General features: G+C 34.4%; 2 protein-coding genes across 3 annotated transcripts in view; both read left to right on the top strand.

Moving 5' to 3' along the window:
• Positions 1-25,612, top strand: part of LOC120353648 — a 516,732-nt gene that overhangs the window by 131,505 nt on the left and 359,615 nt on the right. The window lies entirely within an intron of this gene.
• Positions 1-25,612, top strand: part of LOC111053713 — a 431,544-nt gene that overhangs the window by 73,659 nt on the left and 332,273 nt on the right. The window lies entirely within an intron of this gene.

The following is a 25,612-nucleotide window of genomic DNA, read 5'->3' as shown; positions in this document are numbered from 1 at the left end:
AATAAATCTCTGGATTTATCTCTAGATGAATTTTCACGTTCCCTTGACACAGCTAGTAGTATTTGAGTATAGAGAGTAGAAAGACTGCGTTATCTGTGAATAATGTTCTCATTGTTTTTATAACAATAATTCGTTTGCGATTAATTTTGCAATAATCAATGCATCATTACTTATGTTTAATTGTTTGATAAATCGATGAATTTCGATTGTAATTATGGATATAAGGGATATTAGGGTTATTAGTAATACCGTATACTAAATAAGAATAGGCTAAAATCTGTGGTAATAAACACGCATCTGTCAATCAAGGTAATTTTGTAAATCAGTAGGTTTATTACAGAAGATAAACTCGTTATACGTTTCCACTTCATGAAACTCTCAAGACACTGTTACTTTAGAAAACTATTGAGAGAAGCTACACTCGGATATTTTTATATATTCAAGTCTCTTCACTTTCATGCATCCGTTTGTTCAACATCAATCATCATTAGAACGATTTAGATTAAACTTTTTCTTGGAAACCACATAAAAAGGCACTTCTACGCTACAGGAAGAGGATTGAGGACAGAACAGGTTAAGATTGTTGTTCTTATAATAAACTACACTCTAAATAGTTTAATGGAATTTACCTATTTCCACGAATTCCATCAGCTGTTCCAATATAGTAGCTACACTCTGATATTTTTATACATTCAAGTCTCTTCACTTTCATGCATCCGTTTGTTCAACATCAATCATCATTAGAACGATTTAGATTAAACTTTTTCATGGAAACCACATAAAAAGGCACTTCTACGCTACAGGAAGAGGATTGAGGACAGAACAGGTTAAGATTGTTGTTCTTATAATAAACTACACTCTAATAGTTTAATGGAATTCACCTATTTCCACGAATTTCCTCAGCTGTTCCAATACAGTACCTTTATTTATTCGAGTATACCAAGGAAACTATGATACATGTACTATTGATTCCCTGGGGTATACTACCGAATATTTAAAGATGTTGTAGCGTTGGTAAAGAGAAATTGGATAGAGAATTGTGGTGTGGAATAACGACAAGTAAAATGAGGTCCGAAAGATGTGTAGTGGTTGGTTGAGGTCATAGGAAACAAGAAACGGAGCCGAGGCGTCAGGCGGCGGAACTCGGCTTGTGAGGAAATAAGGGTGTCTGCTGCTACTGCTAATAAGTCCTTGCACATTTCAGCCCCTTCTCGACATCATCCCTCCTTCCTTCTTATCCCACTTCACCCCTAGTTTCTCATCAGATTCAGGCGCTTGTTTTGTTGCTCACCAATCTGTTCTCTCTCTCTCTCTTCTCACATCTCAGATTTCTCCATTCTTCCTATTTCCTTCAACCCTCTCACTCACTCTGTTTCTCTCTCTAGCATTTTCCTCTCTCTCTTTCTTTCTGTTTTCCGTTCTCTGTCGCTCTCTTTCTCTCGTCTTTATTTCATCTCTGTTTTCACTATTCATTACCTGTACAGATGTAATCTCTCTTTCAGCCAATCTTATGAGCTAGAATTACTACCTTACACTTTACAGCCTTATGAGCTCTACCTTTTCAACTTCCAGATTTACACTTTACAACATTGTCTAATAATGTTAAGTAGAATGAAGAGGTGAGTAAATAGTCTCAATTCATTGTTGGTTTTGAGTAAATAGAGTACTCATAAGTAGTATGTTCTCATTCGATTCGAGCTCAACAGAACAACTTTTTCAAATCGTCTCTTCATCTCCATGCATTGCTACATTGCAAGTTATTTCTATTAATTTTCTCTAGGTAACTCGTCCAATATACAATATCATGTTTTGGATGGACACGTTAGTCTGTCGGTCCCGGATGCCTGGAAAAAACAGTCGTTAGGTGATGTCAGAGGTCTGAAATTGATCAGTTTCGACCTGGAAACTCTGAAACCAGATCTGAGCCAGCCAGTTCACTCGATATTATTATTATGCAATTTCCCCTTTATTATTCAGATGGAAAGAGTTCATCCTGAAAATATATTGGAGAATTCTTATCCATGAGGTTATGCTCTAGATCGTAATTCCTAATGCTCTGTTATTCCTTTTATTTGTTCAAAAAATATTGTTTTGTCTTCTTTCATTGATCCAATAGAAATACTCAGAGGGAAAACATCTTGGACTTGGACTTCAATCTTTGAGTGAGAAATTATTAAAAAAAGAGTTATAACATAGAACAGACACGATTTGATTCCAAGAAACTGAAGCGAAACGTTTCAATTTTGAATATTGAATGTTGTCTTATTGATGAAAAAAATATAGCAAATAGATTCAAGAAAGATGTTCGCAGTCCCCTTTCATATTGAATGATTTTTACTGTTTATTGAATACTGTCACTATTTGAATAACATAATAAAGATACTGAATATATAATAGAATATAAGATATTGGGGTTGTTGTATTAAAAATACAAACATCAAAAGCTAATCTCCTTCAAGAAATACTGGCAACAGGTCAGCCCGAGTTCAAAGCAGAGAAAGGTCGTGAGACAATACTATGTTATTTTAGTTATCAATTGCATGTTATTGCAAGCAATCAATAGTACATTTAATAGTGCATAAAAATTGCATTCAATGAGGCATGCAATTAATAGTCCACACAGCAGCTGATTTTTTACCAAGTTACATTGAGATATTGAATTGCTTGCGTCATGGCATGCAATTTATAATCCACTCGACAGCTGATTAATGATTAATAATATTGTATAGTCTGATTTTTACTCTAATATTGGCGTATGAAGTAGGCTCCATTTCCTTTTGTATTATCCTTGAAATTCAAAATTTCCAAAAACCTTGTATTGCGTCGACACGCAATTTGAAAAGGAGCATACCTGTCAAATTCCATGAAAATCTATTGCTGCGTTTCGCCGTAAATACGCAACATATAAACATTTTAACATAAAGAGAAATGCAAAACCTTCGACTTGAATCTTGGACCTCACTTCGCTCGGTCAATAACACTAAAAACATATGTAAAAAAGATGTACGTATTTTATCCTTTTATATAGAATCTATCAGATCCTGGGAAACATGAGCGGTAGATCCTTTCATAATATACGTAGCAGATTCCTAACAATATATTCCTCATTCAGGATGAAATTGAATATGTTCCTCGTGTAACCAATCCAAATAACACAAAATAACCTCTGCCATGTATAGAACTCGCTTCTCAGTGGAGATAGGTAGCAGACACATTGAAGATTCCTATATCACGATTCTTCATCTATAAATCACAATTCGTCAATAACCTGATGTGGAGTTGGAGGGGAAAGAAAAATAGTGAGAAGGAAAGAATGATATTGTGAGAGAATTGATAAGGACAAGGTGAGGGGGTGACAAAGAAGAGAAGATGGAAATAGTGTGGAAGAAATTTAGAAAGAGAGAATGTATGACACTGTAACCGGAAGCAAATGTGAATTGAGAGGTTACTCGTGTTGAAGTGAGGTGGTGAAGAGGAGAGACCATAAATCGAGCATGCAGTAACATGGGATTTGTCACCGGTTCTTTCTCAGTGTCTCTGATCTCAAGTGGGTACCACAGTGAGTAGAACACTTTCCTCAGCCAAATACTACACGCACAGGACAAAAACGATGAGCGATAACGTCTTATTGACAGCTGGGTTGAAAGCTCATGAAGGCGTCGCGTAAAAGATGAAATTCACAACGAGAAACGTGGCCACAATACGTGAAATCTTGTATTCCCGATATTGAGATAGACAGAGTGAGTGAGAGAGAAGATGAGAGTTAGTGTGTGTGTGAGATACAGCTTGATATTTAGAGAGACAGAGAAAGAAGAGAGGAAGTGTGTGTGAGATACAGTGTGATATTGAGAGAGACAGAGAAAAGAAGTGTGTGTGTGAGAAACAGTGTGGGAGAGAAAGAGAGAGAGAGAGGTAGTAGCGTTGGACTGTAGCATCAACAGAAAGCTGAGCCACTAAATTTAACACACCTACACTCACTCTTCTATGTGTCTAACTCCATACGACGGCACGTGTTTGATTTTGTCGCTACGCTCAGTGTTTGATGCTCGCTGTTGCGTGTCTACTGTGTTCAAATCACGTATGGAGTGAAAATTTGAATCGACGCGTGTGGTGATGCATGATCATGAAATGTTATCGTTCACACAATTCACGTGGTGATAATGATTGAATGCTTGTATCAATATCGAGTATCGCTGGTGTGGCATCGTTTTTTAAGTTGAATAAAAATATGGATTCTTGAATTATTTGATCGTTTATTTTATGAAGAGATGATATTAGATTTCTTTATTTATGTATGTTAAAATATACTGGCTTATACACTAATTTACATTAGATAACAGAGTATGAAAAAGTAATTAATGAGAATAAAGATTGATTGATTGAGTACTTTATTTATGTAGATTACAATATATACTGGCTTATACACTTATATACAATAGCTTACAATACAGCAAAATTATAGATGAATTTACAAGATATAAACTAAGAAAATAACTATTGAGCTGTATATTATATGAATAAAGCAATTTGTATTAACTATAGATAAAATAGATAATACTGTTTTGCATCTACATAAATTGGCGGAGCTTTGGACATACATATCAATGTCCATTCTTCGGAAAGAATATTCGAAGTATCCTTCCCACTAACTCTCTACTCAAGATTATGAGATTGAATAAGAATAACTATCTTCATCGACGTAGGATTAAAATTGAATGTTCAATAATTAGATCATAGGTAAAACATTAGATGAGTATTCTTTCCTCAATGATTAGATTTGGTTAGAATCGAATAATGAGATTCTCTCCCATACAAAATAGGTGCAAGAACCTTCACAGGGAATTCCTCAGTTTCAGGATTTATACTGATATAGTGAGATTCATTTTATAAAGTCAGTGGAATAGACATAGATTCATATCTTCTTAGGAAATTGTAGCAGCTAAGGCTCAGATTTAGTGTAGGCGTTTGATTTTGAAATTGCTACTCAGTGTGACAATAGTATTGTCAATTTATCCGGATGTAATTCCAAGTATCTGGCTCCACACCGAACAAACATGAAACTAGAAACTGAGTCTGATTTCATTTACATAAAAGAGCGATTCTAGGTGCGCGTAAAGTGAATCGTGCACATTCTACCTGACACCCCTCTTCAAAGTAACTGTTCTCCACCCTAAAAACAGCACCAGCCGAAAACAACCCTCAACTAACCCCACTCCCCTCCCACCACTTACTCCTAAGTTGACTCGAAATTTAATTCTAATTAGTTTCACCTCTACTAATTATTCAATCCCCTTCCATTCCACCTTTCCAGGCCATTTCCATTCCTTCCCTTGCTACCAGCCTCCTGCTACAACCATGATAGGAAAGTGAATCCAGTTTGGTTGTGCAGTGCAGTGAAGCTGCTTGTTTTCCAACAGGGAACGATCCGTCATCAATATTGCTATGAATATTATGAAGATTTCACAACCCTTCATAATCAATTCGATCAATTCCGAGTTATCTAGTCATTTTCTTTAATTCCTAATATCGGGGCACCGAGCTTCGCTCGTTATTTTTATTTATTGATAAACAGAACACAATTCTCTAAAATGATCGTGTTTCTATTTTACAGCTGGCTATGAGTCAGCTTATGAATTTCGGGGACGCGATATTTTGATTTTACACAGAATCACTTGCTCACTTTTTACTATCCACAGACGAGAAAGTCTCAGCTGTTTCAGTCAAGGATGAATTATCTATCTTTTTAATGTCGTTCAGCGAGTTTTCCCAAGGATGAGACCTAGTGCAATCGAATTTTTATTTCATAAACCTACTATGTTCCAAATTTCGTGAAAATCGTTAGAGCCGTTTTCGAGATCTCGTTAGAGATCCGTTGAACATAAATAACCAGATATAAAAATATAAGAATTTAAAAATATAAAAATATAAAAATATAATACAGAAATTGCTCGCCTAATAATAGGATAAATGTGATAAAAGTTTGTATTCCCAGTCTAGTTTTATTATACAGTCAATTTTTTGTATAATCATATTGTTATTGGCTTGGTTTTATTTATGGATGAATCAATGGAATCAGTTAGGTCTACTTTGATGTTTTAATAATTTTGTAATTCAAGACAAATTTCCTCCACATTATTTTATTCTTCAGTACTATTGGTGATTAGTAACAAATAATATTCATTCGCTCATATATTTGCACAAAATATGAGGAAAAGATTAATTTTTTTGTTATAGGATTGAATGTACTGTAAAGAGTTTCACTTGAAAATCTTCAAATACCGAGAAATAAATACCTTATTTGAGACTTAAAAGATTGGCCTCACTAGAAATTTAGAGCTTTCCCTAATACAACATGACTTATAAAGTTGAATTATTATGTTAAGTTCTGAATGAATTATACTTTCACAATACTTCTATAACCAGTTGGATCAATTTCGAGTTATTTAGTCACTCTCTTAAATTCCGAAGTAATAAAAGCTACTACACCCATTATAGTTTTATTATACAGTTTATTGCTTTTATTGTATGTTCTGCATCGGAGAACTCAATCTTGGGATCTTATTCAACATTATAGGCTACTTTCCATATTTTTCCAGCAGGTATAGTCTACCAATATGCATGAAATTATAGTATTTTTAGAAGTATAGCCTTGTATGTATTACTTCAATTCGTCATTCTTGTATAATGATAGGGAAAATCGTTTTTTGAATCAGTTTTCACTTTTCATCCAGTATCACAATCTGGCCGTTAGCTCATTGAGCATGAGTCACAACGTCACAAAGATAAAATTCCATGAATAAAAAAGTCGAGTTTTAAAAAAGTACGAGGAAATTACACTGAAGTATTACAGAGAAGATAATGGTTAAAATACATATTGTTTTGGATAAGATATAATGTAATCTGTGATTCTGAGAAATCTCTGACTTTTTGTAAGACTGATCCTGATAAATCGATATTCCTAGGGCTTCTAATTTCTGCTTTTCTGGCATAGCAGAGAAAAAACTCACTTCAGTATTGAAAACAGAATTTCAGTGCACGCTTCAAAGCTGTTGATCATAATAATTATTATTATCATCACGTCTCCTCCGAGCAGCTTTTACATCGTACTAAACTGACTAATTAAGTAGGATGATCTTGATGAAACAATAACGACGGGCAACTTGAGAAAAACATCTTAGAGCCGGGAAATCCGTGCTAGGAAAAGTGTTTGCAGGGAAAAGGAAAAGTTCAAACGGATTTATTCAGTGGAAGCTCGTAGCTGCTTTGGCTGTCTTCAGAAGTAGAAAGAAAATAAAAGGGAGCAGGAATGATGTAATGCCAGACTCAGAGAACGAATGAAATAACTTTAACAAGTGCAGATCAGCTTCTGATCGAAGGTAGGCAGCCTTGTCTGCAACTCGTTTAACCTTTGCTTCATTCTTTTTTGTCTTTTTCCACGATTATTATCATTTCCTCCGACTTTTTTATCTCTGACTCCCATACTTTCTCTCTGCTTTTGCCCTGTTTATCCTCTCTTCAGGTTACATTTTAACGAGTTGGAACAGTGTGGATTTATTCCTGACAGAATCTTCTTTACAATCGACTTCACTGGAATCGAGATTTTCTGTCAGAAGTCTTGGGAGATTTCCAGTGGTTATGTCAGTGTTACACATTTTGAAACGTATATTTTAGGCAGCAGCATTTGAATACAAATCTCTCACCGATCACGATCTATTAAAATCTGGATTTTTCTATCCTCTCATCTCTCCAATTTTGTTCTATTCTTCAATAATTATTGTTTATGAAGCTTTTATAATGTTATTTCACGTTTTTGAGATTTTATCACAGTATTGGCTCCTCATAATCTTTCTTCTGAATCATGTCTTTTAATATTCAATTCCAATTTAAAAATGGTTCTAGAGAATTGAAAGATGAACCACTCCTTGGAGATTTTATCTCTTTCTAGTTCTCCATTTGTGAGAATGGTATTCTGGTAAAGTTGAACATGAATTTGAGTAACTTAATCGGTTCAATTGAAGAAATATTATATTGCATCCAGTATCGTGTATCCCAAACATTGAACACTGTTTCTCTTGTTTTTTAAAAGACACGGTTCAATTTTTTGTCAAATATACCGGTTTGATCTTATCAGTAACAAAACAACTTTATTATCATTTAAGTTTGATTCACTGTCATAAAATAGCCATTAAACACTGTTTCTCTCCAGGACTAAAGACAAAGAAGGGTTTAATTTTTTTTATTCCTCCAAAGAATTCACTGATAAACTGAGTAAATATACATTTCAAATTAACAGACATAAATTTATACGTAATTAGGTGATTCGGCAGTGGAAAGCGATCACATCAATATTAAAGTAGTTCAAGTTCCAATACCAGCACACTGTTGGGAATCGAATGTCATCAAGTATTAAAAATGGAAAAGTTCTTGTAATCTAGAATTGTTGTAAACTAATTGAAAAATTAGCTCCACCTGGATAAGTCCTTGTAAACTCGAATTGTCGTAGAAGAATGAAAAAATAACTTCACCCAGTGTGTTGAATCAACAAGTCCTCCAAGTCCTTTAATTCCGGTTTTGATGCCGCGCCGTGTGTGAAGTCGGAAGTTGACCGTAAAAATTAGATTTCCGTTTCAATTTTCACCGAAATGAGTGCTTTTTACAGCTGCTCTGCTCGAGGGGCCCATGGCGCCATCACCGTAAACATGTCCACAGAGATGCACTTTCATTCAATCTCACTTCAACGTATAGTGTCAACCAAATGCCACTTCCAATGTTGGGCTTTTCCGCTGGGAGCCGTGATATTGGGGTTGGGATAAGTAGCCTACTGTATAAGGACAAATTATGGTAGAATGTGTGCCAGACGGAGTTGAAGGAAATGAAGCGCGAGAAGAAAATAAGAAGAAGAAGAGCAGGAGTAGGAGGAGAAGGAGGAGAAAAATAAGAAGAAGAAGAAGGAGAAGAAAAATAAAAATAATAAAGATGGAAGAATGTGTGGGAGGAGGAGTAGAGGGAGTGAAGTGCTAGAAGGAAGAGAAGGGGAAGAGGAGGTGAAGGAAATAGATGAGAAGGAGGTGGAGGGGAAGAAGACGAGAAGATAAAGGAAAAGAAAAAGAAAATTGAAGAAAAAAAGTGGAAATGAAAGAAGAATATAAGTAGTTTGTAGAGGAGACTGGTGAGAAAGAAGAATGAGGTGGAAAGAAGGAGGAGGTAAGGAAATAGAGCAATATGTGGTTAAGAAGAAGAAGAAGAAGAAGAAGAAGAAGAAGAAGAAGAAGAAGAAGAAGAAGAAGTAGAAGTGAAGGTAGAAGAAAAATAAAAAATAGTTTCCAGAGGTGACGGATGGAAAAAAAGGAGGAGAAAAGGTAACGGAGCAGTAGGTGCTACAGGAGTGGGAGAGGAAATAGAGGTAGAAAAAGAGAGAGGAGAGAGGATAAGCATGATGATGAAGGATGGGGAAGAGGTTGAGTATGGAGCATATTGTGGAGGGATGGAAGGTGTTCTGTGGGCCAATTTTCATCCACACGATTTACGATGTGTGAACTCGTGCAGTCGAGTCGTGTGTGACGAGAATTATTATTGTAAAAGGTTAGACAGAGGTTGTAATCCATATATGATACCGAGTAACTTATTGATTAAAAACGAAATTCAGGTTATTTTCCAACGTGAGAAATGGATTAATAATTGTATTTTCATTTTGGAGAAAACATCTTCTGTTAACATACTACAACAATACAATATATTAAAACAAAATACATACAATATTTTGTACTATATGTGAAAATTCTAATCTATTCTTTGTTATAATGTATTACTCGTGAATTGAAGTTTATTCTCGTCTTATGATCCAGTTGCCTACAACAGTTTCGCAATAAATATTGTTTTGAAGATGGAATAATATGGGTAAACTAGTGTTACCTTCAAGAAATTACAGAAAAAATCACTTGCTTATTCAATTGAAAAACTATAAGATATCCCTCCAAAAAAAATCTGGTGTGGCGAACTCACACAACTTTCCTTGCCGTTATGAAAATTGATCATCTGACGATAGTGTTCCCGCGCATCTCAAGTCTACTAATCATAGATCTGAGCCAGCTGGTGACAAGACAATAACGCTGTAAGACACACGAGGTCTGCTATCTCTTCATAGCGAATGATTTAATAGAATCAACAGTTGCCAACACAGTTTGCAATCGAATAATCATATTTTCTCGAATTTTGAGCTTAGGTGAAATTGAAATTTTGATTTTTAGGTGAAAATGCTACTGAACATTAATTGTAGAGATTTTCATGCTCAATCTTCTCCACTTGAATTTTTTTGTTTAAATTGTATATGAAGCCTGATAATTGGTAATCTAAAATCGAACTTTGCATAGATGGGGCGGAGCTCCTGAAATTTTTACAGGTATGGGACTTGTGGCAGTTGATAGAGCTTTCCAATTACTATTTCAGGTATAAATTTGATCAAAATTGTTGGAGCCGTTTTCAAGAAAATCGTGAAAAACCCTGTTTTTGACATTTTCACAATTTTAGCCGCCATTATGAATTGCATTTGATCCAAATTGTTCGTGTCGGATCCTCATAGTGTAAGGACCTTAAGTTCCAAATTTCAAGTCATTCCGTTGATTGGGAGATGAGATATCGTGTACACAGACGCACATACACTCATACACACACACACACACCACACACACACACACACACACACACACACACCACACACACACACATACAGACCAGTACCCAAAAACCACTTTTTGGACTCAGGGGACCTTGAAACGTATAGAAATTTGGAAATTGGGGTACCTTAATTTTTTCGGAAAGCAATACTTTCCTTACCTATGGTAATAGGTCAAGGAAAGTAAAAATTGCTTCGAATATGATTTGTTTTCTAGTTTATTCATAAGAATTGTGTTTGTTTCAGGTTAGTTTGGGTTGCCTCCACTACTTATAACTGTGAGTAATTGATTTTCTTTATCAATCATGAAGACATATTATTGTTGCATCCAATTTCATTCGTTTTACAATCAAAGAGATGAACCCTCATTTGTATCCATCAATTTAAGGATATTTCCCTAAAAAAATTTCAATTTGGTTTGTATAAAAAAAACTACTTCAATTATAACAAATGTATTATCTTAAGCTGCGTACACATATACGCACTTCCAACCCGTACCGAGCACGCTCCGCCTTCGTACCGCCCTCGTTCCTCCATCTTACCACAGTCGTCTAGCCCGCGCACCCATCATGAACGTTACGGAAGATGTTAGATCTTCTCGCGTTCCCCGGTCGAACCACTGTTGCTCCCCGGTCGATCATCAATCGCTCTGCTGGAGTGACGTTCGGTTGCGGAGCAGATCGAAAGTCTGTACGCACCTTTATATATTTAACATACATCAAGAATAAAACCAAAACTCACATACCACCATTGAGAATTTAATTTGAAAAAAAATAGAAATGAGCTCCATATTATTCTTTTCTAGACATAATATCATAAATATTATTGATGTTTGCGATGTGATTTTGGTTCCACTAGTTGTTTACTCCCTCTGTTTCATATATAGTGATTGCAAACACTTCTTATAAAGTACGTTTCATGATCCTGCTGACAACCCTCTCCAAACTAGAATTTCATTTTATAGACTTCGTATAAAATCTGTCAGGTGTCACATGAATGATAACAGACCCCTTGGTGGAAAGTATTTCTCATTGCCGTCATCCATGATTGAATCAAAAAATGGTTGAAATTCAATGAGACTTGCTTTTTGAGGAAATTTAGAATCATTTATACCTTCTAGAATTTGTTGCCCATTCTGCACTGTTAGACCATTAGCATTCCAGAGTCCTGACCCATCTTTGGGCATCCTTGTTTCTCCCCAGAGTGGCATAATAACTCTGGCGGACTCAAAAGACTCTTCTCCCGCGGTTTCACCACTTTCAATCGGGGTTTCATCCGTGTTGCGGCTGTTTTTAGATGCAAATTTGTCCCCAGCATGTTGTGAATTCATGTTGAAGTCAGGATCATGGTTAATCCAGAACGAACCTCCAATCCTTGTTTTTCGTGATGTTGTTTCTTCAACATCGAACAATCCATTTTTGCCAAATAATTCTTCTTCCACAATAAGATCCTCATCTTCATAATCGTCCATTGAACTCTTCTTCCTGGAATTGGGATCGCTGTGGAACAAGTTACTCACAAATTTCACTAATGAAAACGGTTTATCAGTGTGTTTTACAGCTTTTTCTGCAATATTCTTCTCAGTTCTTTCAGATTCTGAATAATCTCTAAACCAATCTTGATCACTGTTTTCATCTAAAAGGTTTTGATCGTGATCATCGTTCTTCATTATCTTTTTTGATTGTCCCAAATCAATTGATTTCAGATTGAATCCATTTCCATTTCTATCCTTAGCAATTCGTAAATGAACTGGTACATTTATTCGAAATTCCAATGTTGGACCAACGTCATTATCATCGTGACAATCGTTGGTTTCATCATTCTTTGAAACAATTTTTGAATTTACTAGCTTCTCAGTTGTCATCTCTAACATAATATCTTCATTTGATTTTGTGCTAGATTGCTCCCCGGCATCTCTGTATTCATTACCTTGGATAACCGGGTTTAAATTTTTATTCTCACTATGTACTTCCCCACTCTTCATAATTTTTTCTCTGTCAATCATGGAATTCTCAGGATTTCTTATCAATGGAGTTTCGTTGTTGATCTGGGTTGATGTGTTTATAGACGTGTGTGATTCATTGCTTTTACTTCTCTCCAATTCTTTTTGTTTTGATAGAGATTGACTTATCAAAAATAATGGTAGAATTCTTGAGCCCTTTGGAAATATTTTTGAATTGTGTGGCAGAACAAAGCCTGATCGGTTATTGAGAATATTCAAGTAGTTGTTGTCTTCGATTTTTGTAAATCTTGGGTGAGCAGCATTGTAATCTAAAAAATATATAAATTTGTAATCCGTAATTAAAAACACGAATAAAATAAATAAGTAAATAAATACACATTACATTACAAAGAGGCTAGTTTATTATGTTTCTTACTAGATTATTGTGGTTGGTGATTGCAATTTTCAACTGAATATAATGTCTAGATTGATTCATGTTGTAGAAAGAAGTAGGAAGACATAAGGCAGTATATTTTGAAATATTTCAAGGAATCTAAACATATCAAGAGACATAAAAATAACCTTACTTACAGCAATTCACTTATGCGTTTCACCTTATCATGCCACTAAATATAAATTGGCTATTCTTCTGAACTCTCAAATTGGAAAAATATATTTTTTATAAAAATAATCTTCTGTGTTGAGAATACAGAACCTTTTAAATTTTGTTCATGCTATTTCTTTAACCATCGTTCATAGATCAGCTGAATCTTTTATTTACGAGCCAGGAGTTAAATTTACAATCTTGAAAATGTGATATTTGTAGGGCTCTTATTGGTGGTTACGTTAACAGGTAGTCAACCTAAACGAAAGTGAATTATGGGAAGAAATTTTCAACATACCTCATATCCCTTCACTGTCAAACTCAATTCAAATTGATTTGAAGGAAATTGTGTCAAAAACTCAATATTCTGACGAAATACAAGCGTAAAAGATACAAGCGTGTATTCAACAAATTCAAGCGTAAATAATGTTTCGCTTCTATTCTATTCAAAACGCTTCTATTCAACAAATTCAAACGTGAAAATGTTATTAACTATCACTTATTACAAATATTATATTTCTTGACCAGTTTTTGTTGTTTTGTATCTGTTTACTAATTTATTTTTATGGAATACATTTCATTTTTATTGAGTTCATACTAGAATTGATCAATGAATCACTGAACACTAAATCATTGACCTTTTCCATATACATCTAAAAGCAATTCTTCTCTTTCTTCAATCTATCTTCTATCATCTTCGATTACTATGAATACTATGCATTTAATTTATTTTTCAATTCTCATAGCCAAGAACATGAACGCTGCCAGTGAAATTGAAGTACAAAGCTAATGATAAACTCAATCTGATAAAAATGGAAAGTATTTAATTAGAGAATAATTAAATTAGTTCCATCAATCCCTAAAATTATTGAAAAAGTGGGTATGTATGAAAAGAATATCCACAAGATTATTTCAAACAATTCTAGTGTAGTCATCAACTATATCAACAATAAGTTATTCATCCAATATCCAGGAACCCCCACCTCAATCTTCCGAAATGTTTACGTTCTAAACCCCAATAAATTATCAAGTAAATTGCCAAATTCCTCTAGCCAAACCAGTTGACTATGGAACGTTCCGAGAAAGTTTTGAAGAAGTACTTATTTTCGGCTTCTTTTGAATATCTTGGGAGGTTAATTCGTTATGACAATATTGAAGAATGATTAAGTGGCTTAGCAAGAAAATGAATATCACACATTTCACTTGTAAAAAATTGCTAAAAATACAAGTGACATGTGTGAATCTCTGCATGTGACCCCTCTACATCGCCATCGACACGCTTCAACAATTTCTTCTACTATCATTTCATATCACAATTTACTGTTGGTCTTTTTCAATGAATTTTTAAAATAAATCAAGTCTACTAATTATAGTTTATACTATTCATCTACTAATTATTTATTTGTTCTTGTATTCTGATTTCTCTCATTGTGTTTCCTGTGTTAATAACTCAGTATGCTTCATTTCGTTCATTATTGTCTTTCAATTATTCTACATTATCTTCCGTATCATTAAATAAGAATAAATAAATAAATGTTTATTTCCCAAAAAAAACTAAAACTGCATCATCAATTACACAAAATATTAGATAAATTACAATATTACATACAATAGTTAGTTACAAAAGATTATTTTAATGTGTCCTCTACTTGTTTAGTTTTTTCTGTGTGGAAATTGACCTACTCCACTATGGCGTACCATGTTCTAGAGTAGGTTTTGTTAGTTTTTTGTGTGTATTATTAATTAGTTAGTGTTTAGTAAGTAAGTCATTAGGTGGTTAGTTGTTATTTGAAATAATGTTTTCTATGTTCTGTCTTCCTTTGCTCATCAACCAGTTGTGTACTATTGTTTTGAACTTTCTAGGATGATTAATCTGTTTAAAGTTTGCAGGAACATTATCATTAAGTTGGATACGGTCAAATACGTTTCACTTCAAGATAGTTTATCTAGTACATTATTATATTATCATAGTTTTCATCTACTGTACTGAATAATGATGAACTAAGATTACTATTAAATTGTGATGACTGTTTTTGTCACAATCTCATTAACGCAATAATGTTAAAGATAAATACAATAAGACAAACATACTGGATAACTCCCTTGCTAATATCTAAATTTGGAATTGGAACTTATTTATAACTTGAGCCAGCAGCTGCCAAAGTGTGGGTCGCTTAAGGACTCTAGGCTGCATGAATTGATCCTATTACTATTCAACTAAATAATAACCATGAATGAACCACATCATAATAAGTGTAAGTGCCGAATTCCTGGAGCTAGAACTAAACAAATATACCCCCAATCTTCGTGGATCTTTCATTGGACTGAATTATATTTTCATGATCAACATCAGTTTTGTAATCTGTGCGATAATAGAAAATTCATAGCTTTACCCCTTTACAATGCCCTCCATGTTTTCCAATTTGAGAACTATTAGTAGAGTAATTTGATTCTTATTAATGCAGATGCCTTACTGTTATTCTGATTTTTACTATATTTGTACAAAATAATGCAATATTGTCCTGTCCAATCTTCACTAATAGTCTGTAAGAATATATTTATTGTCATAAATAGATTCATGTTATTAGTTTTCTACTTAACTTCCGATTATTAACTTCTGAAATTGTTTCTTTGATATTGATTTTTCATTTTGATTTTCTGGACATTAGTCCAGTCAAATGGTCGTTTTTCAGGAAACAGCCCCAAAAGAAATTTTCTCGACAGTACTTTATGTAATTTGGCTCTCTGAATTCGAATCTGAAATTTGCTGACGCGCCAGGGGGCGGCTTCACCCCCAAAACCCCCAAAATTTCGGACTTTTTTCAGTTTTCCCATTTAATCACGAAAACTTCTAGTTTCTCAAGAAAAATCACATCAAACAAAATTAAAAAAAATAAAAATTCCAATAGATTGAGTGGTCGCGTAGAACTCTACCATTTATGGTTCCGGAGCTACGAATTTTCAAAAAAGGAGTATTTTCCAAGGGGTTTTCAAAATTATGTAAACTCACCACTTTCGTCCTTTACAACTTGAATCTTTTTCTAGTAATTATCAAAAACCACACATCACGTGAAAGGACAATGAATCCTGAGCAGGATACCTTGGGAATTTTCAAATTTTGTGGTGGTGGAGGGAGGTACAAACAAAAATAGAATCCTTCAGTAAAAAATAAAATCAAATCCTTCAGTCAAAATACAAGGTTTTCATTCATAACCTTTTCAAGGCCTTCCTAACAAAAATATATATATATTTCGGCTGAAATCATCTGAAGAGGGTTATGTTCTATGAGAATCACCCGTTAGATACTCTTCATTTCATAATTTCCGGGTGGGGGGGGGTTCACCCAAGAGGATCAAAACTTCAAACACCTATACATTTTGACAGAATGGTCAGATCTTCTCGTACCACAGCTCATTGATCTCGGCTCGTCACGGCGGTTCAAAATCATGCATCACAAGTCAAATTCGGTCGAAAAATAAAAAATTCCTTCTCGAGTGTACTTTAGCCCTTATTTCCATACACAAAAAAATATTTTTTCAAAACTGTTTATCTCGGTAACCCAAAATGATAAAAAAATTTACTTGGTCTTGATTTGAAGAAAAGATTATCCTCTTTTAGGTGACGTGAATGATTTCTGTTGAAATATATGCGTGAAGTATGATACGATTGTTTAAAAAATTCATGAATTTGGCGATGTTTTCCTCATTTTCACAGTCTCAACAGTTGTGCGATCATAAAAATTGATATACTATAGATTTAAGTCGAATAAGCTTATAGAACATAAAATTATCTTCCATTTAAGACCAATTGCATGTTTCTATCATGTATCATACTCGATTTTGAGACTCTCGAATAACAGTAAAATCGCAAAAAAATTAGAAAATGAAAATCATCATTTTTTCAATTGGCTGTAACTTTTGAACGATGTTGAAATCAGAAAAATGATTCATGGGAGTGAAAAGAGGAGAAAATTCTCTACAATTTAGACTATTTTTCGGATTTTTCACCTCAAGTTTTTCACAAGATACGTAACTTTGAATATGTAAATTCAAAAATAAAATAAAACAGCTGTGTTTTTTTGTAAAGTGTGAAGTTTTTAGCTAAAAAATTTCTAGTTTAATTCAAAATTTAGACTTTTTGAATACGGTTAAGTTACTGTTCTAGATTTTTTGATTCTAGACTCTAATAGTATGTATTTGATTCAATATTTCCTTGTTCATCTGAGTATTGAAGAGTGTAAATTGTATTTTGAAAAGTGAAAGTGACCCAACATTTTTATTTGGAGAGTATAGTATAAATTGGAAATGGGACAGTTTTGGGCATGAGCCTGTTGTGCCTTTCCTCATGTCAAGTATTTGTACACAATGTGATAAATAAATAAATAAATTGGTCACATAATATTCATCAGTAGTCCAGTTGAAAAGTCACTTTTCAAAAACTAGTCCCGAAAACATTTTTCTCAACGGTTCTATATGTATTTTGGGGCGCTGAATTCGAATCTGAAATTGTTTGACACATTAGAGGGCGGTTTCACTCCCAAAACCCCCAAAACCTCCAAAATTTCGGATTTTTTTACAAGTTTTTCGTTTAACCTCGAAAACTTCGAGTTTTTCGAGAGGAAGCATTTAGTAAAAAATTGGAGATAATAAAATTTCCAATGAATTGAGAGGTCGCACAAAACTATACCATTTTCGGTTCCGGAGCTATGAATTTTCATTAAATTGATTGGTACATAAATACTGGTTCTTCAAATTTAAATATTACAAACTACAATTTTTAAATGCTCTGAAGTGGACTGTATAAAACGAATCAAATCTTTGAGTTGAATAATATATCCATTCAGAAAAAAACACATACATAGAACACATAGAAAATCAGAAAAGGTACTCACCAATTCCCAAATCCAACATGTCGTGAATCGAATTGCTTGCCTACTTATATTTGAGGTGAAAGGTGGTCAGTTGGATAGTATAGATGAGAGGAAAAGATAGGTGAAATTATGCAAACTGATCTATCCGAAATGCGATTGTTAAAGTTGGTTCCTTGCTGTTTTCCCGTTCTAAGATGAAGTTTACTGTCTGGATATATAAAACTATGACTTGACTATTGATAAAAACAAAAACTAAAAATTGAGTTCTGGCATTCACTTTTCACTAATTAATATGAAACGTGGGTAACTTTTCACGTAAAACGAAAATGCAATTTATGTACACGAATAAATTTATAGGCCGAATTTCCTATAATATTAAAAGACACTAATATTTAGGCAGATTCAGGACGAATTTCCTGAATCTTACAGCCTCGAGAGCGAGTAGATAGCTGTACGAAAGCTAAATTCACACTGACGCTCAAACCGGCCGATGCATGAGCGATAAATTCGTAGCTCCGGAATCGAAAATGGTAGTCCTGCGCGACCAGGAAATATAAATAAATTTAAATATAAATAAAAATAAATTTAAATTTATTGGAAATTTTATTCTCTTTTATTTTTTTGGGAATGATTTTTCACGAGAAACTCAAGGTTTTTGAGATTGAATGGGAGTATTGAAAAAAAATCCGGAATTTTTGGGGTTTTTCGAGGTTTAAGGGGTGAAGCCGCCCTCTGAAGTATCAGGAAATTTCAGATTCGAATTCAGCGCCCCCAAAAATAATAGAACCGTCGAGAAAAATTCTTTCGGGGCTGTTTCCTGAAAAACGAACATCTGACTGGACTAACGGTGGGGGGAGGGTGTTGGAGGGGTATTTCCACCCTTGAATTTTTTTTTCAAATACACATTCAATTGATGTTAAATGAACCTTGTAATATGATATGAGCCGGAATATGATTTTTTGTTATGAAGGCTTGAAAAGGTATTATAATGAAAACTTTTATTTTGGCTGTAGGACATGATTTTCTATTTTTGGGTGTATTTCCCTCTCCCCACTACTAAATTCAAAAATTTCCATAGAATCCTGTTCAGAATTAATTGTTCTTTCACGTGATGTGTGGTTGTTCATCATTACTAGAAAAATATTCAAGTTGTGAAGGGTGAAAAATACTCCATTTTGAAAACTCGTAGCTCCGGAACCATGAGTGGTAGAGTTCTACGCGACCACTCAATTCATTGGAAATTTTATTCTCTTCAATTTTATCTAGAATGATTTTTCTTGAGAAACTCAAGGTTTTCGAGATTAAATGGGAAAATTGAAAAAAGTGCGAAATTTTTGGGGTTTTGGGGGTGAAGCCGCCCCCTGGCGTGTCAAGAAATTTTATATTCGAATTCAGTGCCCCAAAATACATATAGAAGCGTGGAGAAAAATTCTTTCTGGTCTGTTTCGTGAAAAACGACAATTTGACTGGAATACATAATATTTGGACGATTTGAGACAACATTCAGAAATAGAATACGTTTTGTGCGATAGCCGGTTTTCTCTTCTTACTATTGTATTGTTTGTATATCCAATAAATAAATTCCTCATGAAATTTTCATGTTTCTAGATCTATAACAATAATTATCTCCAATCACAAAGCGACTCTTGTAACTCTAGAGCAATACCAATAAAAATCTCAAAAGTAATTGGAATAAGTTCTACTATCCTGACCTTCAAAACTCTCATATTTCATGATATAATAGTGATGAAAAGAACGAAGTAGATAAAACAATCACTAGCATCCACATAAATAATATTCTTTGCTACTCACACAGTTACAACTATTTCTTAGTTCTGATTCCAAACTGCTTTCCTTATCCCAAATCCGGTCGCTGTTAGTTAAATTAGCGAAAATTAATGAGACCTGTTTAATTGTTGTAATTAGAGATAGTTAAACGAGTGGTTCAACAGAGCGTTAAAAGCGAAGCAAATTGATATTTAAGATGCAAGTAGCGATGATGAGAGGAGCGGACGTGAAGGAGAGGAAGAAGGAAGGAAGGAATAAGAAGGAGAGGAGAGAGATTACACCTCCCGTCTCTTATTAGAGATGCTCTCGTGCCTGCCTAATTCGAGTCTCCCGATATGGAAGCTGAACAACGGACCGCCCCCGGCCATGATAATATAAAGTGCAATCATTTGTCTATAGCTATATTACGATGTGGCAGTCTGTGTGTTTGGTGGCACAACATAGGTATAGTGTAGTTGCAAACAGCTCGAAGCCAGTTTATTCAGTTAGGGCTTTGTGAGCCAAGGACGGCTGACCTGGATAGTGCGATGCGATGCGATGCGATGCGATCATTTCACAGTGAGACCTCAATTTGGTGGCAGCAGCAACATGCTCTGTGTACTGTGTGAGCTACACTACGGCTAGTGTTTCATTTGTAGCCAGCTCAGGTGGCACCAACACTATACTCGTAATGCACTAACTCCAGAAGTTCGCCCGAAAATTGTTGGACAATTTGTGTGAAAGTTTCAGATCAGAACAGCAAATTGAGAATGGAAATACTGTATCAACGTAATGTGTCTTGACTTAGACCACAAGCAAATTCAGGATAAAATTACTATTAGAGTAGGACTACTTGAAAATTGCATTGCATAGAATTATCCTTTTCAACTATACCTGTAAACCGGAGTTAATTTGTACCAATTTCTGGGAGTTGAAATTTTAAATAGTCAATACTCAAGTTTAAACAATAGACTAGCAATATTTTTCATACTCCATTCAAATGAAACACTTAAGACTACCTTTCACTAAATACTACAGAACGTTGTCCGCTCTATCACAGTTTCTATTAATTCATCTTCAACATCTTCAGACTTATTCTATTATATCAAATCTTCCACATTAGTTCATTTTTAACACATAATTCTTCACTCTTCAGAATTGTTGAAGGACTAAAAAATTGGAAGTGAACATTGTGACAAAAGTTTCAAGAGAGGAAATTTAAAATAACTTCTCATGCTTTCCCAAAATAGAATAGTTAGGATAGAATAATTTAATAGTATCTTAAGTCACAAGGACGGGAAGGCCCCTTTTGCAGGCGAGAATGATGTTTCTAGTCGAGGCGTTAGCCGAGACTAGAATTTCATTCGAACACTGCAAAAGACATTCACGTTCAAGTAACTTACACTATTTTCCGTCATAATAATCTAGAAAAGAATAATTGAGAAACAGTAAACATTACCTGCTTGTGCTGACATTACTACATGCATTCTATAAACATAACCTAGTTTACAAGTTTCGAATCAGGAATTTCTTGATTGTAGTTGACAAAATTTCCACCTGAAGCGCTAAAAGGCGGTTTTTGTTCCAGTTTTGCTATTCCAAATTCGGAACTAGGAAACATTGATGTCAACACGTAAAGAAAAGATTGACTGTAAGAAAACAAGACTGTAAAGAAAAAATATGATTTTATTACAGTATAGTATGCTGTAATGAGAATCATATGTTTATTTGTTCTACAATCAGCTGTTTACCGGCTTGATCTCATGGATGTAAAACAGCTGAAATTGAATGACTATGACAAAAATTCATTTCATTTTTATTTAATTGAATACTCAAGAATCAAAGGACTTAGAAACGGAATAATCAACGAATTCTAAACCGTTCAATTCCTTTCCAAACATGTATTGCTACTGTCTATTTCGTTTATCTCCTGCTCATCCAATCCAGTACATTCTCAACTCATTCCTTCCTAGATAATTTATGCAAAACTTCATTGAAAAAAGTACCCTTGAGCTGTTGAGAGATTCAATTTGTGTTGACATCAATGATCGATGTTTGAAAAAATGGAAACAACAGTAATAAATAATGATAAAGTAGCATAGCTGTGAACGGGGCTCCGGATCCCGGCAGGATTCCTTGACACACTTCTTATTTATAGACGTTCATTCACCGTTTGCTAAGTCTCTATATCTATATGTTCTGCTCCAGTGTGTGCTTTTCAACCTATTAAGATATCTATATATGTTTTTCGTTGCTACTTTGCCGTTTTTCAATCGCTCATTTGTTGTGTTTGTAATTTGTTGATGATATGCATGTTGAATGGGCGCCTGCCAACAAATTCTCCTGAATTAGTGCATTGCAAGTGAGTCTTAGAGCATTATTTATACGCAGTTGTTGAAAGATCACATTCTCTTAACGATGCTATCAGGATTTGTGTCCTATGTATGTTTTAAGAAAAACTATTGGGAAGGTATGTGTGTAGTTTTCTTTCGGAACGCTGTTCAGACAGCAATTTGCCTATGACTTAGATCAATATATTTAAGAGAATAGTTCTCTTCGTGGAGTGTGTACTTACGAATTATGACTTGAATGAAAATTTTATTCAAGTGAACAGTTTTCTTTCTGGAATGTGTTCTTATGTACATACACGTGTTGTATTTAACTAATAAATTGAATAATAATCTATCCAAGTGGAAGATTTTTTCTTGAACTGTGTATTCCACTATTCATTGTAATTATTAGAACGAATGAAGTTATTATAGACTTCCCAAAGACTGAATCTTTCGAGATTTATTGAACGAGCGTTAGCGAAGTTCTCACTTTTGACTTACTAGAGCCCAAAGTCGTTTAGTGTCTGTTTGTACGTTCGACAAGAACTTTAGAGAGAATTGATCAATCAGCTTCAAATTTTGAACACGAATTCCTCGAACAGGTCAAGTTCGTTGGACAACAACGACTATAGAATTATTCATCATAAATCAGCTGTCGAGTGGATCATAAATTGCATGCGATGACGCATGAAATTGAATGACTATGACAAAAATTCATTTCATTTTTATTTAATTAAATAATCAAGAATCAAAGGACTTAGAAACGGAATAATCAACGAATTCTAAACCGTTCAATTCCTTTCCAAACATGTATTGCTACTGTCTATTTCGTTTATCTCCTGCTCATCCAATCCAGTACAGTCTCAACTCATTCCTTCCTAGATAATTTATGCAAAACTTCATTGAAAAAAGTACCCTTGAGCTGTTGAGAGATTCAATTTGTGTTGACATCAATGATCGATGTTTGAAAAAATGGAAACAACAGTAATAAATAATGATAAAGTAGCATAGCTGTGAACGGGGCTCCGGATCCCGGCAGGATTCCTTGACACACTTCTTATTTATAGACGTTCATTCACCGTTTGCTAAGTCTCTATATCTATATGTTCTGCTCCAGTGTGTGCTTTTCAACCTATTAAGATATCTATATATGTTTTTCGTTGCTACTTTGCCGTTTTTCAATCGCTCATTTGTTGTGTTTGTAATTTGTTGATGATATGCATGTTGAATGGGCGCCTGCCAACAAATTCTCCTGAATTAGTGCATTGCAAGTGAGTCTTAGAGCATTATTTATACGCAGTTGTTGAAAGATCACATTCTCTTAACGATGCTATCAGGATTTGTGTCCTATGTATGTTTTAAGAAAAACTATTGGGAAGGTATGTGTGTAGTTTTCTTTCGGAACGCTGTTCAGACAGCAATTTGCCTATGACTTAGATCAATATATTTAAGAGAATAGTTCTCTTCGTGGAGTGTGTACTTACGAATTATGAATTGAATGAAAATTTTATTCAAGTGAACAGTTTTCTTTCTGGAATGTGTTCTTATGTACATACACGTGTTGTATTTAACTAATAAATTGAATAATAATCTATCCAAGTGGAAGATTTTTTCTTGAACTGTGTATTCCACTATTCATTGTAATTATTAGAACGAATGAAGCTATTATAGACTTCCCAAAGACTAAATCTTTCGAGTTTTATTGAACGAGCGTTAGCGAAGTTCTCACTTTTGACTTACTAGAGCCCAAAGTCGTTTAGTGTCTGTTTGTACGTTCGACAAGAACTTTAGAGAGAATTGATCAATCAGCTTCAAATTTTGAACACGAATTCCTCGAACAGGTCAAGTTCGTTGGACAACAACGACTATAGAATTATTATCATAAATCAGCTGTCGAGTGGATCATAAATTGCATGCGATGACGCATGCAATTCAATATCCCAATGTAACTTAGTGAAAAAAAGCTGTTGTGTGGACTATTAATTGCATGCAGTGAGGCAATTTAGTAGTGGATAACTTGAAGTAGCATAGTATTTTTTCCCCCGACTTTTCTCTGCTTTCAACTTGGTAAGCTTTTGATGATATTGTTGTAGCATAGTTGTTTACAACAAATTAATAGCATTCAAATGATGATAATTATAATTAATAATTATAACTATTGTCGATACAACATTTAAAACAGCCATTAGTTGTTTACACACCGATATCTCGCCGACACGTCAGGACAGAACATAATTCACTCTGATGGAGACTGTAGTTTTTAACTGCGCGAGGTCTACTGTTCACAAAACTACTAGTATTATCATACTTGGAAAATATATATTTAGCTGTTTCCATAATATTCTCACCAACTCTGTATAATTACAAGTTGCGGATCTCAGAGATCAATAAAGCAGTTCATGAGCGAGTTCTTCTACCCAGGGGGTCTCTAGTTATATATTTCACATCTTCATTGTTGGAACTTCTTTATCTCATAGTTGAGATTAGCATATCTTTTACAAATTCATAAATAAAGAGAGTTCTATCCATTTATTGCAGCAGTCAAAAACGTGTCAAAGCGATTGAGTGAGTGTTCCCATCCTCCTAAATGATGAGAAAGTAAGTGTTAGCTCATAACCCATGTGATAAGCGTGAGAGGATATGTGAAGTTTAGGACACTGATAAAATCCACCTGCTTCTCAACAAACCCTGCAGAGCACTTCCAAGTACTTGGGTGATTAACCAAGTTTTGTTTCAGTATGAGGGCTGAATTCGCACGTCATCATGCAATGACGTCACCAAGGCAATGACTTGGCCTATTAAAACAGCCTATATAAGCAGCCTATTTGTAAATTACTAACTTTCAACTATTACGACATAACATGAAGTAGTCTTCATTACTATATCTAACGCTATGTATAAAATGTGCCTCTTTATTAAGCCTCGTTATATTATGTTTAATGAATGCACTGTGTATGATACACACGTGTATGAAGATGTGAACTTCAGTGTTACAAGTATGGAGTACTCTTAGGCAAGAAAAATGGCATCTTCCAAGCTCCTGACAACATTGTATGATAATTATTATGTTTGAGATGAATTGTGTGTCATGAAATTTACTGCTAATGATTGCACCTAGTCAGCTTATTGCCTTGTAGCTAATTAAAACTGTAGATTGATTATTATAATTTATTATCAAGAGCACAATCAATGTGATTTGGAAGATATCTCTTTCAATCGTGAAAACAACATATTATGAGTACATTCAAAGGACAAAGGATACAGCAACAAACGGACCTGTCTCCGTATGTAAACAGACAGAGAAAAAACCCTCCTTGAAATAATATCTATTCACGTCTAGATTCATTTGTAATTTCCTTCGTCTGTCTGTTGCGTTGTACGTTCGCCTTCAAGATTTATTGTAATCTGGGAAAGTTGTGGTTTGGAG

The sequence above is a fragment of the Nilaparvata lugens genome, chromosome 11, assembly GCF_014356525.2.
Source record: "Nilaparvata lugens isolate BPH chromosome 11, ASM1435652v1, whole genome shotgun sequence".
Lineage (NCBI taxonomy): Eukaryota > Metazoa > Arthropoda > Insecta > Hemiptera > Delphacidae > Nilaparvata > Nilaparvata lugens.
Note: the sequence above shows the minus strand (reverse complement) of the source record. Positions and strands in the feature narration are given on the sequence as shown.